Below are 17,660 nucleotides of genomic sequence, written 5' to 3'. Positions count from 1 at the left end.
CAGGAACAAGACAGGGATGCCCACTCTCACCACTCCTGTTCAACATAGTACTGGAAGTATTAGCCATTGCAATTAGACAAGAAGAAGAAATAAAAGGCATCCAAATTGGAAAAGAACAAGTAAAGCTGTCTTTATTTGCAGACGACATGATATTGTACATAAAAAATCCAAAAGACTCCGTCAAAAAACTAATAGACTTAATAAAGGAATTCGGCAATGTAGCAGGATACAAAATTAACGCCAAGAAATCTATGGCCTTTCTATACACCAATAGTGAACTTACAGACAGAGAGACTAAAAAGGCAATCCCATTTACCATCGCGCCAAAAAAATTAAGATACCTAGGAATAAACTTAACTAAGGAGGTAAAAGACCTATACACGGAAAACTACAGGACACTGAAAAAAGAGATAGAGGAAGACGTAAACAGATGGAAGAACATACCATGTTCATGGATTGGTAGAATCAACATCATTAAAATGTCCATACTACCCAAAGCAATCTATAGATTCAATGCACTCCCCATTAAAATACCAACGGCATATTTCACAGACCTTGAAAGAACTCTCCAAAAATTCATCTGGAATAAAATAAGACCCCGAATAGCCACAGCAATCCTGAGAAAGAAGAATAAAGTAGGAGGGATCTCAATACCAGATTTCAAGCTGTATTACAAAGCCACTGTTCTCAAAACAGCCTGGTACTGGCACAAGAACAGACATATAGATCAATGGAACAGAATAGAGAATCCAGATATTGACCCAAACCACTATGCTCAATTAATATTTGACAAAGGAGGCATGAACATACAATGGACTCAAGACAGTCTCTTCAATAAATGGTGTTGGGAAAATTGGACAGATACATGCAAAAAAATGAAGCTTGATCACCAACTTACGCCATACACAAAAATAAACTCAAAATGGATACAGGACTTAAACATAAGACGGGAAACCATAAAAATACTAGAGCAATCCACAGGCAGCAAAATCTCAGACATATGCCAAAAGAAATTCTTCACTGACACTGCTCCTAGGGCAGTGGAAGCTAAAGAGAAAATTAACAATTGGGACTACATAAAAATAAAAAGCTTTTTCACAGCAAAAGAAACCATCAACAAAACAACAAGAAGGCCCACTACATGGGAGAACATATTTGCAAATGGCATCACTGATAAAGGTTTAATCTCCAACATCTACAGGCAGCTTATGCAACTTAATAAAAGGAAGATAAATGATCCAATAAAAAAATGGGCAACAGACCTAAATAGAATCTTTTCAAAAGAAGACAGAAGGAAGGCCAAGAGACACATGAAAACATGCTCAACGTCACTAATTATCCGAGAGATGCAAATCAAAACAACAATGCGGTACCATCTTACACCTGTCAGAATGGCTATCATCAACAAATCAACAAACGACAAGTGTTGGCGAGGATGCAGAGAAAAAGGAACCCTCGTGCACTGCTGGTGGGAATGCAGACTGGTGCAGCCACTGTGGAGAACAGTATGGAGTTTCCTCAAAAAACTGAAAATGGAACTCCCATTTGACCCAGTAATCCCACTCCTGGGAATATATCCGAAGAAACTAGAAACACCAATCAGAAAGGATATATGCACCCCTATGTTCATAGCAGCACAATTCACCATAGCTAAGATTTGGAAACAGCCTAGGTGCCCGTCAGCAGATGACTGGATCAGAAAACTGTGGTACATCTACACAATGGAATACTATGCTGCCATAAAAAAGAAGAAATTCTCATCATTTGCAGCAAGTTGGATGGAATTGGAGAACATTATGTTAAGTGAAATAAGTCAGTCAATGAAAGAAAAATACCACATGATCTCACTCATTTATGGATAATAAAGAACATTATAAAATGGAACAAAAAGATAGATACAGAGACAGTAAAGCATCAAACAGACTGTCAAATTACAGGGGGAAGGTTAGGGAGAGATGGGGGAGATAAGAGATCAATCAAAGGATTTGTATGCATGCATATAAGCATAACCAATGGACGCAAAACTCTGGGGGGTGAGGGCATATATGGGAGTGGGGTGGGGGGGGCAATGGTAAGATATGTACACATATAATACCTTAATAAAAAAAATTGGAAAGAAAAAAAAAAAAGCAGAATAAAGATATTCTCTCTAATCTGATAGAGATCTCCAAAATATAACGATGTGGGGGAAAAGTCAGGTGCAAAGTTGTGTGAGAGAAAGGGAAGGGAATGTGAGTATATACCACAGTACTTATTTCCATTTATATATTTCTTAATGGAAGAATTACCAGGATATTAGTAAAAAAAATTGGGGGTGGGATGAGAAATAGAATATATGTAGACAAGAGTGGAAGCAAGGATTTTCAATATATGTGTTTATGTATTGTTTGCATTGTCAATGCTTTGCAGCAAAAGACTAGGAACACGTTTGTAGTTGAACAAGTTGCAAGGAGAGAAAAGCAACCATGAAGAACTGCAGGGCATCTCAGTAACCGTGTCAGAAAGGATTTCTTGTAGAATTTGGGCTTGTGTTAGCTAAGGTGGGGGAGGGCTCAAAGGAGTGAGGCTTTATTCTGGATTGGATGCTGTCAGCAAAAAGGATACCTTGATTGAATATTTTACTGAATCTTATCTAAAAGGTGAAAGGAGTGAAGTGAGGCTAGAGCTATGATTAGTCAATACAGCAGGCCCTGGTATTAGCCAGAACAGGAGAATGTCTTGTCATTTTTGTGGTTTAGACATGTTCTTGTTTTAATCTAGGTTTAGACATTATGGAGCTATTTTATTTTTGTCCAAATTCACCAAAGTCACAGGGTAGCCTTGTCTGATGTTGGTGTTCTGTGAAATTATTTATGTTTAATAGGAGAACAACAAGGCCTATGAGATAGAGCCAGGCCAAAAACTGGAAGAAAATCAAATGTCCATCAGTGTATAAATGGATAAACAAATTGTGGTCTATCCATGCAATGAAATATTGTTCAACAATAAAAGAACCAACTGCTCATACGTAAAACAACATGGATGAATTTTTAAAGTATTAGATAATAGTAACCTGCAGTGAAAAGGCCTGGCAGACACTATCTTAACCAAGTAGTCAAAGTCAATCCCCCAGTAATAAGACACTGACTTCATGTACGCTCCTGGTAGGATGCAATGAGAAATGCAAACATCATTTGTGTTGTATTTTCCCCCCAAAATGCATTAGCTCAATTTAATTATAAGAAAGCATCAGCCCTAACCAGTTTGGCTCAGTGGATAGAGCGTCAGCCTGTGGACTGAAAGGTCCCGGGTTCGATTCTGGTCAAGGGGCATGTACCTTGGTTGCGGGCACATCCCTAGCAGGAGGTGTGCAGGAGGCAGCTGATCGATGTTTCTCTCTCATCGATGTTTCTAACTTTCTATCCCTCTCCCTTCCTCTCTGTAAAAAAATCAATAAAATATATTTTTTTAAAAAGAGAAAGCATCAGAAAAATCCCAATTTAGGGTCATTCTATAGCAAAACTGGCTAATACTCTTTAAAAACATTATCATGGTTATGAAAGATAAAGACTGGGGACTTGTCCCAGGTTGGAGACTGAAGAGACAGGACAACTAAATGCAATGTGATATCCTAGATTGGATTCAAAACTTGGAAAAGATCTTTAGTGAGAGAACTGACAAAATTTGAATGAAGTCTTAAAATTAGTTAATAGTACTGTATAAGATGTAAATGTCCTAGTTCAGACCACTGTCCTACAATTATGTCAGATATTAGCCTTAGGGGAAGTTGGGTAAATAGTATATGGGAACTCTGTGTACTATATTTGCAACATTTCTATAAACCTAAAAATATTTCAAAAGAAAGTTTTCTTTAAAAAAAGAAAGATAAGCATTATACGAAGTGAAAGGCTACATGTTTGACCATTGAGATGTTTTTTTAACCCATTACATATTTTTATTTTAAAAAACCCTATATTTTCAACAATAACAAAAATGTACTTAAAGGAGTGGTATTGATTACATTTCTGCAAATCTCTTTAATGTAGGGTTAAATAGAATATAACTCACTTCTCAAATCTGTTTCTGCATTCAATGTGTTGCCTACCACACCCTTATTTAGTCTCTGCTCAGGTCCTCTGTACCTTATTTTCTTTTTGCCATTATATTCTTCCCTTGGCCCTTTCCATGCATTACATCTCAGCTTAAATATCATTTCCTTAGAGAAGTCTCTTCCAACCACGTTTACATTTGCACCCTTTTGTCAATTTCATCACCATGCCCTTTCCAGTGTATAATGTCAAGGTAAGAAATATCCAAACCTGTAGAGAATAAATATTTATAAGAGTTTATGTGAGCCAAACTGATGACATATGCCAGGAGCAAGATTTTAAATGCTTCCCATTTATATGATATTCTGAAAAGGCAAAACTGTAAGTACAGAAATCACATCTGTGGTTTTCAGGATCCTGGGGAGGGAGGAGGCAAGGAGGCCCAAGGAACTTTTTTAAAGCAATGAAAAATAGGGGTGCCAGAATGACAGGAAGAGGAACAAGGATTAGAAAACCTATTTGAAGAAATATTGTCAGAAAACTGCCCTAATGTGGAGAAGAAAAAAGTCACACAAGCACAGAGTCCCAAACAAGATGAACCTGGAAAGACCCACAACAAGATGCATCGTAATTACGATGGCAAACTTTCAGGACAAAGAGAGAATCTTAAAGGCTGCAAGAGAGAGACAGAAAGTTACCTAAAAGGGATCTCCCATTAGATTACCAAATAATTTCTCAACAGAAACACATCAGGTCAGAAAGGAATGGAAGGAAATTTACAAAGTGATGCAAAGCAAAGGACTAAATCCAAGAATACTCTATCCAGCAAAGCTATCATTCAAAATAGAAGGGGAAATAAGGAGCTTCACAGACAAAAAAAGGCTAAGGGAGTTTATCACTACCAAGTCAGCAATGCAAGAAATGCTAAAGGGACTGGTGTAAAAAGAAGAAATAAAAAGGGAATAAGGAACACAGGCACAAAAAATAAAAATGGCTACAAACAATTACCTATCAATAATAACATCAAACATAAACAGACTAAATGTTCCAATCAAAAGACATTGAGTTGCTGAATGGATAAAAAAAAAATGACCCATATATATGCTGTCTACAAGAGACCTACCGCAGAACAAGGGACTCACACAGATTGAAAGTGAAGGGATGGAAAAATATCTTTCAGGCAAATGGATATGAAAAAAAAAGCTGGGGTAGCAATACTTATATCTGACAAAATAGACCTCAAAGTGAAGGCCATAACAAGAGATAAGGAAGTCCACTTCATAATACTAAAGGGATCGATACAAGAGGATATAACCCTGGTAAACATATGCACCCAATGCAGGAGCAACCAAATACATAAAATAAACTCCTGGAAGATATCAAGGGAGAGACTGACAACAATACAATCATAGTAGGGGACTTTAATACCCCACTGACATCACTGGATAAATCCTCTAGACAAAAAATCAGCAAAGAAACAGCAATCCTAAAATGACTCACTAAATCAGATGGAATTAATTGACATCTTCTGAACATTTCACCCCAAAGCCACGGAATATACATTCTTCTCAAGTGTACATGGGACATTTTCAAAGATAGATCACACAATGGGTCACAGGCAAAGTCTCTCCAAATTCAAGAAGATTGAAATCATATCAAGCATCTTCTCAGACCACAGTGGCATAATATTAGAAACTAGAGGCCTGGTGCATGAAAATTCGTGCACTTGAGGGTGTCCCTCAGCCAGGCCTGCACCCTCTCACAGTCTGGGAGCCCTCAGGGGATGTCTGACTGACGGCTTAGGCCCACTCCCCATAGGAGACCTTTTCAGTCTACAGGCCGATGCTCTATCCACTGGCCTCCTTCTGTGGGAGGTGACTGGCTGGCCAATCAGGGGAGACACTGGCTGCGAGTGGCTAGCCCTGCTCCCCTGACCACCCCTCCACAGCCACTGGTCACTGCCACCCTCCAATCGCCATCCCCTCTGCTTGCTGGCACATGCCTTGGCTGGCCTGGCACTGCCTGCTTGCCAGCCATGCCCCCCCACCAACCCGTGGTTCCACAGTTTGGTCAATTTGCATATTACGCTTTTGTTATATAGGATAAACTATAATAAAACCAATAAAAAAATTCAAACACCTGGAAGCTGAATAGCATGCTATTAAACAATGATTGGGTTACCAAAGAGATCAAAGAAGAAATTAAAAACATCCTGGAAATGAATGACAATGAAAACACAACAATCCAAAATCTATAGGACACAGTGAAGGCAGTCCCGAGAGGGAAGTTTATAGCTTTATAGGCCTACCTCAAAAAACAAGAAAAAAATGGTAATAAATCATCTAACTCTACAACTTAAAGAATTAAAAAGAGAGCAACAAGAAAAGCCCAGAGTGAGCAGAAGGAAGGAGATAATAAAGATCAGAGCAGAAAGAAATGACATGGAGACCAAAACAAAACAAAACAAAAAAACAATACAAATGATCAATGAAACCAAGAGCTGGTTCTTTGAAAGGATAAACAAGATTGATGAACCTCTAGCCAGGCTCACCAAGTAGCAAAGAGAGAGGACACAAATAAACAAAATCAGAAATGAAAGAGGCAAAATAACAACAGACCCCATTGAAATACAAAGGATTGTTAAAAAAATACTATGAACAACTCTATTCCAACAAACTAGACAACCTAGTGGAAATGAACATATTCCTAGAAAAATCCAACCTTCCAAAACTCAATCAGGAAGAATCTAAAAATCTCAATAATCAATAACTATGGAGGAAATTGAAGCAGTCATCAAAAAGCTTCCAGCAAACAAAAGCCTGGGGCCAGACGGCTTCACAGGGGAGTTTTACCAAACATTCAAAGAAGAACTAAAATCTATCCTCCTCAGAGTATTCCAAAAAATACAAGAGGAAAGCACACTTCCAAGCTCTTTCTATGAAGCCAGCATTACCCTAATACCAAAACCAGATAAAGACAACACAATGAAAGAGAATTACAGGCCAATATCCCTCATGAACGTAGATGCCAAAATCCTCAACAAAATTCTAGCAAATCGGATCCAGCATTACATCTGAAAGATCATACACCATGTAGGATTTATCTCGGGGATGCAAGGCTGGTACAATATCCGCAAATCAATAAATGTGATACATCACATAAACAAAGTGAGAGATAAAAATCACATAGTCATATCAATTGATGCAGAAAAAGCATTTGACAAAATCCAACACCCTTTCTTGATAAAAACCCTCAGCAAAAGGGGAATAGAGGGATCATACCTCAACATAATAAAAGCCTTAGATGACAAACCTACAGCCAACATCATACTCAATAGGCAAAAACTAAAACCATTTCACCTAAGAACAGAAACAAGACAGGGATGCCCACTTTCACCACTCCTGTTCGACATAGTATTAGAAGTGCTAGCAATAGCAATTAGACAAGGAGAAATAAAAGGCATCCAAATTGCAAAAGAAGATGTAAAGCTGTCATTATTCACAGATGACATGATACTGTACATAGAAAACCCTAAAGACTCCATCAAAAAATTATTAGACTTAATAAATGAATTCGGCAATGTAGCAGGATACAAAATTAATGCCAAGAAATCTATGGCATTTTTATACACCAATAGCGAACTTACAGAAAGAGAGATTAAAAAAGCAATTCCATTTACCATCGCACCAAAAAAATTAAGATACCTAGGAACAAACTTAACTAAGGAGGTAAAAGAACTGTACTTGGAAAGCTACAGGACACTGAAAAAAGAGATAGAGGAAGACATAAACAGATGGAAGAACATACCGTGTTCATGAACTGGTAGAATCAACATCATTAAAATGTCCATACTACCCAAAGCAATCTACAGATTCAATGCACTCCCCATTAAAATACCAACGGCATATTTCACAGACCTCGAACGAACGCTCCAAAGATTCATCTGGAATAAAAAAAGACCCCAAATAGCTGCAGCAATCCTGACAAAGAAGAACAAAGTAGGGGGAATCTCAATACCAGATATCAAGCGGTATTACAAAGCCACTGTTCTCAAAACTTCCTGGTACTGGCACAAGAACAGACATATAGACCAATGGAATAGAATAGAGAACCCAGAAATTGACTATGCTCAATTAATATTAAACAAAGGAGGCAAGAACATACAATGGACTCAAGACAGTCTCTTCAATAAATGGTGTTGGGAAAATTGGACAGATACATGCAAAAAAAAAGAAACTAGACCACCAACTTACACCATATACAAAAATAAACTCAAAATGGATAAAGGACTTAAACATAAGAAGGGAAACCATAAAAACAGAGGAATCCACAGGCAGCAAAATCTCAGATATATGCCGAAGAAATATCTTCACCGATACTGCTCCTAGGATAATGGAAACTAAAGAGAAAATAAACAAATGGGACTACATCAAAATAAAAAGCTTCTGCACAGCAAAAGAAACCTTCAACAAAACAACAAGAAAGCCCACTGCATGGGAGAACATATTTGCCAGTGTTGTCACTGATAAGGATTTAATCTCCAACATTTACAGGGAACTCATACAACTTAACAAAAGGAAGATAAACAAACCAATGAAAAAATGGGCAATGGACCTCAATACTTTTCAAAAGAGGACATAAGGAAGGCCAAGAGACATGAAAACATGCTCAAAGTCACTAATCATCCGAGAGATGCAAATCAAAATGACAATGCGGTACCATCTCACACACCTGTCCAAATGGCTATCATCAATAAATCAACAAATGACAAGTGTTGGCGAGGATGCAGAGAAAAAGGAACCCTCGTGCACTGCTGGTGGGAATGCAGACTGGTGCAGCCACTGTGGAGAACAGTATGGAGTTTCCTCAAAAAACTAAAAATGGAATTCCCATTTGACCCAGTGATCCCACTTCTAGGAATATATCCCAAGAAATCAGAAACACCAATCAGAAAGGATATATGCACCCCTATGTTCATAGCAGCACAATTTACCATAGCTAAGATTTGGAAACAGCCTAAGTGCCCATCAGCAGATGAGTGGATTAAAAAACTGTGGTACATCTACTGATACACATTGGAATAAAAAAGAAGGAATTCTTACCATTTGCAACAGCATGGATGGAACTAGAGAGCATTATCCTAAGCAAAATAAGCCAGTCAGAGAAAGATAAATATCACATGATCTCATTCATTTGTGGAATATAATGAACAACACAAACTGATGAACAAAATCAGATCCAGAGACAGAGAAGCATCGATCAGACCATCAAACCTCAGAGGGAAGGTAGGGGAGGGTGGGGGTAAGGGAGAGACAGCAACCAAAGGACTTGAATGCATGCATATAAGCCTAAACAAAAGGACACAGACACCAGGGGGGTGAGGGCATGAGTGGGGGGGGGGGGTTTGGGGGGGTAATGGGGGGATAAGGACACATATGTAATACCTTAATCAATAAAAAAAAGCAATGAAAAATTCTGTCTTTTGTGCTTGTTTTTCAAATCTCATAGAACTTTATAATAAAAAAGGATGATTTTTATAGTATATAAATTGTATTTCAATAAACCTCACTTAATGACAAGAAGAAAGCATGTCAACAAATTTTCATTGTAATCTGTCTCTGCTGTAAAAAAACACACAACAAAAACTGAAAGAGAAGATTGGAATACCAAAGAGAAAAATGGGGTAGTGTTGGTTTCCAGAACACTTCAGGGGACAAGAGCCTCTGGCTGCCCAGAATCATTTACTCAGAGAATGTAGGTCAGAGCCAGAAAAGGCCCTTGGCTGACTGGTTACCAGTGGGGAAGGTGGGCAGATTCAGACGCCATCGCCAGGAAGGCCCCAGTGGTGAGCAGCTTGTAGACTCGAACAATGAAATGCCCGACCATCATGAAAACCAGCCCATGGGAGAAAACGGCTTGGCATGATTTTCAACCAGCAGGGGCATGGCAAACTTATGGTAAGCTTCAATTTGTTTGCAAAAATTAATTATTGGAATACCTTAGTAATGGATAAGTAAGGTGTTACTATAGTTTATTTTTTTAATTATGGAAAAATTTAAATATCTACAAAAATAGGAGTTATTGTTCTATCACTTAGCTTCAATAATTATCAAGAAAAGGGTTTTTTCCCCAAAGAACTTACATGCATACGTTTTCCCAAAGAACATGTACGCATAGCCCATAGCCCCTCCCACTAGTGCTGGGAAGGCCTGGGGAGGGGATGTGTGGAGTGGGATGAAGTGGGTCAATGGGGAAAAAAGGGGACATCTGTAATACTTTCAACAATAAAGTTACATTAAAAAATAAGAAAAGCAGTTTTCTCAGATCCATTTGAGGCTTTAAGATATTGTCATAGATGATATTGTTAAACGTGTACATCTTGAAAACTGTGAAGATTACTCAATACTGTCTAACTTACTAAAAGCTCCTTACATGTTGCATGAAGTTACTACGTTATCATTTTGAGCTTAATATATGTCTTTAGTTATTTCTCCCAAAGATGTTTGATTCCACTATTGCTTTCTAATATTTTAATTAGGAGACATTAATTTGATCTAGAATTTTTTTTTCTTCTGTTAATTTTAAATGTTAGGAAACATTCCCATTTATGGTAAAAGAATTCTGAATAACTCCTGAATATTGTCATATTTTTTTCTCAGACATGAAGGTAGGATTTTTTTGTTTTTAAAATTACATTTAAAAATATTTTATTGATATTTTAAATGTGTTATTTTTTTAGAGAGAGGAAGGGAGAGGGAGAAAAACATCAATTGGCTGCCTCCTACATGCCTCACACTGGAGATTGAGCCCACAACCTGGGCATTTGCCCAGACCTGGAATTGAACTCTGACCTCCTGCTTTATAGGTCAACACTCAACCACTGAGCAACATCAGCCAGGCCTAACTGGTGACCTCTTGGTTCATGAGACTATGCTCAAGCAACAGAGCCACACTGGGGGCTTTTTAATTGATTTTTAGAGAGAGAAAGGGAGAGGGAGAGAGCGAGCCCAAAACATCAGTGTGAGTACAAAGCGTTGATCAGGTGCTTCCTGCATGTCCCCTATGGGGGATGGAGCCACAACCCAGGGAATATGCCCCGGGCATGGAACTGGCAACCTTTCAGCGGTTGGGACAACGACTAACCAGCTGAGCCACACTGGCGAGGGCAGACATGAAGGTAGGATTTTAAGTCATTAGGAATTTAAAGAAGGATTTCTTACCCTCTGAGACAGCACAGAGGGACCAGGAAAGCATTATGCTAAACAAAATAAGCCAGTCAGAGAAAGACTAGTACAACATGATCTCACTCATATGTGGAATCTAAAGAACAAAATAAACCGATGAACAAAATAGATCCACAGACATAGAAGCATGAAACAGACCGTCAAACCTCAGAGGGAAGTCAGAGGTGAGGGGGTGAGATGGGGAGAGATTAACCAAAGAACTTATATACATACTAGAGGCCCAGTGCACAAAATTTGTGCACTCGGGATGGGGGGGTCCCTCAGCCCAGCCCGTGCCCTCTTGCAGTCCGGGAACCTTCAGGGGATGTCCGACTGATGGCTTAGGCCCGCTTCCCGGGGCGGGGGGGGGGGGGGGGGGGAGAGCGGGACTAAGCTGGCAGTTGGACATCCTTAGCACTGCCAGCCGTGAGCTGTGAGCCAGCTTCTGGCTGAGTGGTGCACCCCCTGTGGGAGCACACGGACCACCAGGGGGCAGCTCTGAGTTAAGCGTCTGCCCCCTGGTGGTCAGTGTGCATCATAGCAACTGGTCTTGCCGTTGGGCCGAAACCAGCTCTCCCACATCCCCTGAGTGGCCCCGGATTGTGAGAGGGCACAGGCCAGGCCAAGGGACCCCATTAGTGCATGATCGGAGCCGGGGAGGGATGCGGGAGGTTGGCCAGCTGGGGAGGGACTGTGGGAGGGCTCCAGGGTGTGTCCGGCCCGTCTCGCTCAGTCCGGATCAGCTGGACCCCAGCAGCAAGCTAACCTACTGGTCAGAGCGTCTGACTCCTGGTGGTCAGTACACGTCATAGCGACTGGTTGACCAGTCAACTGTCTGCCCCCTGGTGATCAGTGCATATCATAGCAAGCAGTTGAGCAGCCTTAGCATATCATTAGCATATTATGCTTTGATTGGTTGAACGGAAGACCAGACGACTGGACACTTAGCATATTAGGCTTTTATTATATAGGATATGCATCACCCATGGAAACAGACAATAGTGTGGTGAAGGCCTGGGGGTGGGGTGGGGCTGGAAGGGGTAAGTGGGGAGGAAAAAGGGTACATCTGTATTACTTTCAACAGTAAAGATAAATTGTTTAAAAAAGAATTTAGGGCTAGCTAGTTTGGCTCAGTGGATTGAGTGTGGGCCCATGGACTGAAGAGTCATGGATTCAATTCTGGTCAAGGGCATGTACCTCTGTTGCAGACTCCATCCCCAGCCCCAGTCAGGGCTGTGCTAGAGGCAACCAATCGATGTGTCTCTCTCACATTGATGTTTCGGTCTATCTCTCTCTCTCTCCCTTCCATTCTCTTTAAATATCAATGGAGAAATAACCAAAAGAAAAAGAAGGATTAAAAGATCCTCAAGCCCAGCTGATGTGGCTCAGTGGTTGAGCATGGAGCTATGAACCAGGAATCGAACCATGGACCCCAGCAGCAAGCTAACCTACCGGTCAGTTAGGGCACAAGTCCGAGTTGCGGGCTTGATCCCCAGTGGGGGCCAAGCAGGAGGCAGCCAATCAATGATTTTCTCTCATCATTGATGTTTCTATCTCTCCCTCTCCCTCTGAAATGTGTATATATATACTAGTATACTAGATATATATATTTAAAGAACCTAAAGATTTAAAATCCAATCAACAATGCCCTGGCTGGTGTGCTCAGTGGTTAGAGTGTCAGCCTGTGCACCAAAGGGTTGTAGGCTTAATTCCCGGTCAAGAGCACATACCTGGGTTGCAGGTTCATCCCCAGCCCCAATCAGGACATGTGCAGGAAGCAACTAATGGATGTGTTTCTCTCACATCGATGTCTCTCTCTCCTGCCCACCCCCTTCCACTCTCTAAAAAAAAATCAATGGCCCAGCTGATGTGGCTCAGTGGTTGAGCATCGATCTATGAACTAGAAGGTCATGGTTCAATTCCCGGTCGGGAAACATGCCAGGTTGCAGGCTCGATCCCCAGTGTGGGGCGTGCAGGAGGTGATTATCTCTCATCATTGATGTTTCTGTCTCTCTTTCCCTCTCCCTTCCTCTCTGAAATTAAAAATATATTTTAAAAAATTGAGGAAACTGATAACCACTTAAAAAAATCAATGGAAAAAATATCCTCTGGTGAGGATAAAAATTAAAATCCAATCAACAGAGGTATGGATGAAAAATGGGTTCTAGGAAAGTAGCCTCACAGGATGATCTGATCATCATAAATTTCTAACTAGGCAGGTGATGGTGGGTAGTCACACTGCAGACATATAACTTTTTAGTAAGAGGCTTATCTCTGCCTTAAACAAGACTTGTCCATTGTTTTTGTGCATCTAGGTTAACACACCTTTGAAATAAGCATAATCACCCTCAAGAAAGCATATAATCTTGTTCATGTAATCTTCCTTTAATTTCAATACATAAAAGAAACTGCAGCCCTGGCCAGGTGGCTCAGGCGGTTGGAGAGTCATCCCATACACCAAAAGGTTGCAGGTTTGATCCTTGAGGGGTGCATACAGGAGGCAACCAGTCGATTTTTCTCTCTCACATCAAAGTTTCTATCTCTCTCTTCCTTCCTCTCTCTAAAAATATCAATAAAAACATATCCTGGGGTAAAGATTAAAAAAAAAATGACACTTCAGGCCCTGACTGGATAGCTCAGTTGGTTAGAGCATCATCCCCATATACCAAGGTTGTGGGTTCAAATCCCCAGTTAGGGTACATATAAGAATCAACCAGTAAATGTATAAATAAGTGAAGCAACAAATCAATGCTTCTCTCTCCCCCCTCTGTGTCTAGAATCAATAAATAAAAAGAAAAAAAAGAAACTGCAAATCTCATTCTCCAGAGAATTTGAGAACTTGCTTTCTGGCAATGTCATCAGTTTGGGCTCAAATAAATTCTTATAAAAATTCACTACAGGTGTGGACGCTCTTACAAGGACAGAGGCAGCAACATAAAACAGTTGACTCTGCTGCTATAACTCTTCTACATGAGGATCTAAGGATGGGTCATCTGCTGAATAGCTGTGCAATGAAGACAAGTCTTCATTCTACTGTGAACATGAGTTTGAATTTGTTGAGTTGTCAAACAGAGATTATTAAGGAATTTTTATTTTTATTTATTTTTATTATTATTTTTTTTTTACAGAGAGGAAGGGAGAGGGAGAGAGAGTTAGAAACATCGATGAGAGAGAAACATCGATCAGCTGCCTCCTGCACACCTCCTACTGGGGATGTGCCTGCAACCAAGGTACATGCCCTTGACCGGAATCGAACCTGGGACCCTTCAGTCCGAAGGCCGTCGCTCTATCCACTGAGCCAAACCGGTCAGGGCTATTAAGGAATTTTTAATTGTAGGATTGACAACATCAGGACTTGTATTATCTGGGTAAAATGTTACTATTTTTCATCTAAGTTTCTTTACTCAAATGTTTTTATTATTAAGTAATAATTACTTTCACCATAGCACTCCACTCAAAGTAAAAAAAATAGAAAAAAAATTTACTTGCTCATGTTTTAACATTTCCAAAAAATCACTAGCTTCTAGATCCTTTGCCTAAGCAATGCAATCAGCAAATATTTTGTAAAGACAGCTTTAGTTCTCATGTGAATTATGTTTAATGACATATATGTATTATACACACACATGTATACACACACTCAAGAACTGTATAAAAAATACTCTTTCTAAGTGTGTATTTTTAAATTTCAAATCTTTTATCATACTAATTATTACTGAAAATCTGATGTATAGCTGACATAATGAGCCAGTGAGAAAATTTTGGTCTCCCAGGTTACAAAATCCATTCTACTACCAGTTTTATTAGTCAACATTTCACATGTGTGTGTTTTTTTTTTAAATAAATGTGGGAATTGTTTTGCCAAATTTCCCGATAATTTACAAGATGGTCTGCAAATTTCTCAGTAAATGTGAAAGCAAAGTAGAGAATGAAAATAAAATGTTCACATCTTTTCTGGTCAGTGCCACCAGAAATTTATTTCCAAGATCGGAAATGCTGAGATCACAAGGCTATTTTAAAGATGCTACCACAAAGTATTTATTGTCTGTGTGCCAACATGTATCTGCTTTCCTGGGGGGAGTCAGGGTGGGCAGTGGTTCTACCTTCCACACGCTCACAGCCCTGTTCAAGTGTAAAAGCAAGTCCCCAGAAGAAAAGGGAAAGGCCACAGGGCAATGGAGAACTCAGGTTATCCCCTTCAGAAACCCTCCGGGTGAAAACTGCCCTGGGTGAAACTACCAATTATTCTGCCTTGATTATATCTTCAGGGGGAGAAGCGAGCCTCAGGGGAGGCAATAAACTCATTCATCAAACCAGCTTTCTGGAGGCGGTACAGGCTCCCAAACACTGACATTAGTCTAAATGGCAGTCCCCAGTGTAACCAGGCTTTCTGGTGAAACCTGAAACTCACCTATGGAATTAGAAAAAAAAGAAAAATGTATGTTCCCTGTGAAAAAAACGGGGCAACCTACTAATTCTGAAAAATATAATAAATGAAAGGCTAGATCAGGAATGCAAGAGAAAAATTCACACAAAAAAATTAAAGTACATGATAAGTATATTGCAAAGGAACTCCAAGAATTTACACAGGCGTTCAATAAATACTTTTTGAACGCCCACGAGCTAAATTTATGCAACGCACCAGTCCTAGGCTATCAACACTGGCAGACTCATCCCCCTCCCTCCTCCACCACGTGCTCCCGTCAAGGTCACTGGGGACCTCCACCAGGTCAACCCTTGATTAAGTCCCGTCTCCGACCCATTTGCTCACCTCTCCTCCTGCTCCTCCTGGCTTCCAGGGGACACCCTCGCCTGGTTTTCCACCTAACTCTCTCATGCCCCTCCTCCCCGGGCTCCAGACAGACGGCTCCCACCCACAGGGCCAAGCTCCGAGCGGTCCCCAGACCTTCAGCCCGCCAAGCCTAGGGCATCACCCTCCTCGGCCCCGGCTTCTCCCCCTCTCACACCTCACACCCCGCAGCCAGGCTGGTCCCCGTCCTGACAGCTGCACCCTAAACGCTGTCCCGAGTCCGACCCCTCCTCCCAGGCCCACAGCCACCGCCCGGCCCCAGGCCCCCAGCCTCTGCCACCCGGACGCTGCGGGGACCGGGTGACCACTCAGCGGGGGCGCTCCGCGCAGGGGCTCCCGGGCCCCCCTCACAGCGGCCCACCGGCCCACCTGCTCGGGCCGCGTGACTTTCCAGCCTGGCTTCCTGCCCCCTCCCTGGTCTCTCGTGCAGCAGCTGCCCCAGTGCGGGGCCAGAAGACAGCGGGCCGAGGAGCCTCTAGGCCCTCCCGCAGAGGCCGGGCCGCTCCCCTCCCCGCACCCGCCCGTCCTCCCCCGCCCAACCGCCGACGCCGGGAGCCCCGAACGCGGGGGTGGGGGTGCGGGTGGGAGAGGGAGGGAAGAGACTGGGCTGCGCATGCGCGCTCCGACCCCGTCCCGGGTCCGCACCGGGAGCTGCGCACTAGGAGGAGCGCAGTCGGCGGGACCCGGGCCGGAGCTGAGAGAGGCCCCGGGGCCTCGGCCCGCGGACACGCACCTGCAGGAAGCGGCGGCGGCGGCGGCGCCCGGGCGCAGGGGCGGGGCGGTGGGGCGGGGCGGGGCGGGGCGACCCAACGGCGCGGGCTGCAGCGGCCCCTGCCTGAGACTCAGACCTGGCCGGGCTCCGGAGCGGTGGGCGCCGGTCCCGGGTCTTGTTCATCATTAACGTTTGTTTCTTTGCTTTTCTGTGTTTGGGTGACGGCGGAGCGAGGGAGGAGACAGCGCCGTGCCTGGTCTCTGTGAGCTTCCCAGATAAGTCGTGATGTCGTGAATTACTACCTATTTCCCTCTTGAGCCTGCAGCTGGATCGCACAAATCAGGACAGAGCATTTCAAATGCTGGGGCTTTCCCTGGAACAGCAATTTCCAGCGATGGTTCATTGGGTTCCCGGGCGAGCCCACCAAACCCGAGCGCTGGTGCCGAGGTCCTTACCCGTGCCCGTGGGGAACAGCTTCAGGGCTCCGAGGACTGGCGACTCTTAAAATCCCGCATCTTTCTTTTTCTTTAATCCGGGTTTTCCTCCAGTACCACTTTTCCTGGAATGGATGTAATTGCTTTGGAGCGTGCCAATGGACCCTAAAGAGCAGTGGTCTGAGAACTCGGGTGCAAGAAAAAGTTACATTAACATTTGTTTTCCCCATCAAACTTCAACCACTTCCCACAGTTTAGCTGGGAATTCAGCCCACTTTGGAGCCCCTCTTGCCCCTACAGGCCCCTCGGGAGTTTACAGGTTCCAAGATAATTGGAGGGGGACCTCACATCTGGCTGCTATTTCCCCCCTAACTTGTATGTGGAACTTACTTTGTGCCAGACACTTCTAAGAACTTCACAAGTATTAGCCAATTAAAATGTCCCCCACCACGT

At 42.2% G+C, this 17,660-nt stretch overlaps 1 protein-coding gene across 4 annotated transcripts in view; it reads right to left on the bottom strand.

Moving 5' to 3' along the window:
• Window positions 1-17,253, bottom strand: part of SIRT5 (sirtuin 5) — a 45,055-nt gene extending 27,802 nt beyond the window's left edge. Inside the window, exon 1 of one of the 4 annotated variants that reach the window (XM_079776429.1) lies at window positions 17,229-17,253. The gene's annotated coding sequence lies outside the window, so the exon portion shown is untranslated. Of the gene's footprint in view, window positions 1-16,022; window positions 16,236-16,430; window positions 16,667-16,794; window positions 16,871-17,228 lie in introns of those variants that run through there. The other 3 variants (XM_079776428.1, XM_079776426.1, XM_079776427.1) reach the window with 3 other exon arrangements.
• Between the last annotated feature and the right edge of the window lie 407 nt (window positions 17,254-17,660).

The sequence above is a fragment of the Cnephaeus nilssonii genome (assembly GCF_951640355.1).
Source record: "Cnephaeus nilssonii genome assembly, chromosome: 7".
NCBI classification, from domain to species: domain Eukaryota; kingdom Metazoa; phylum Chordata; class Mammalia; order Chiroptera; family Vespertilionidae; genus Cnephaeus; species Cnephaeus nilssonii.
This window is presented reverse-complemented; position numbering and strand designations above follow the sequence as displayed.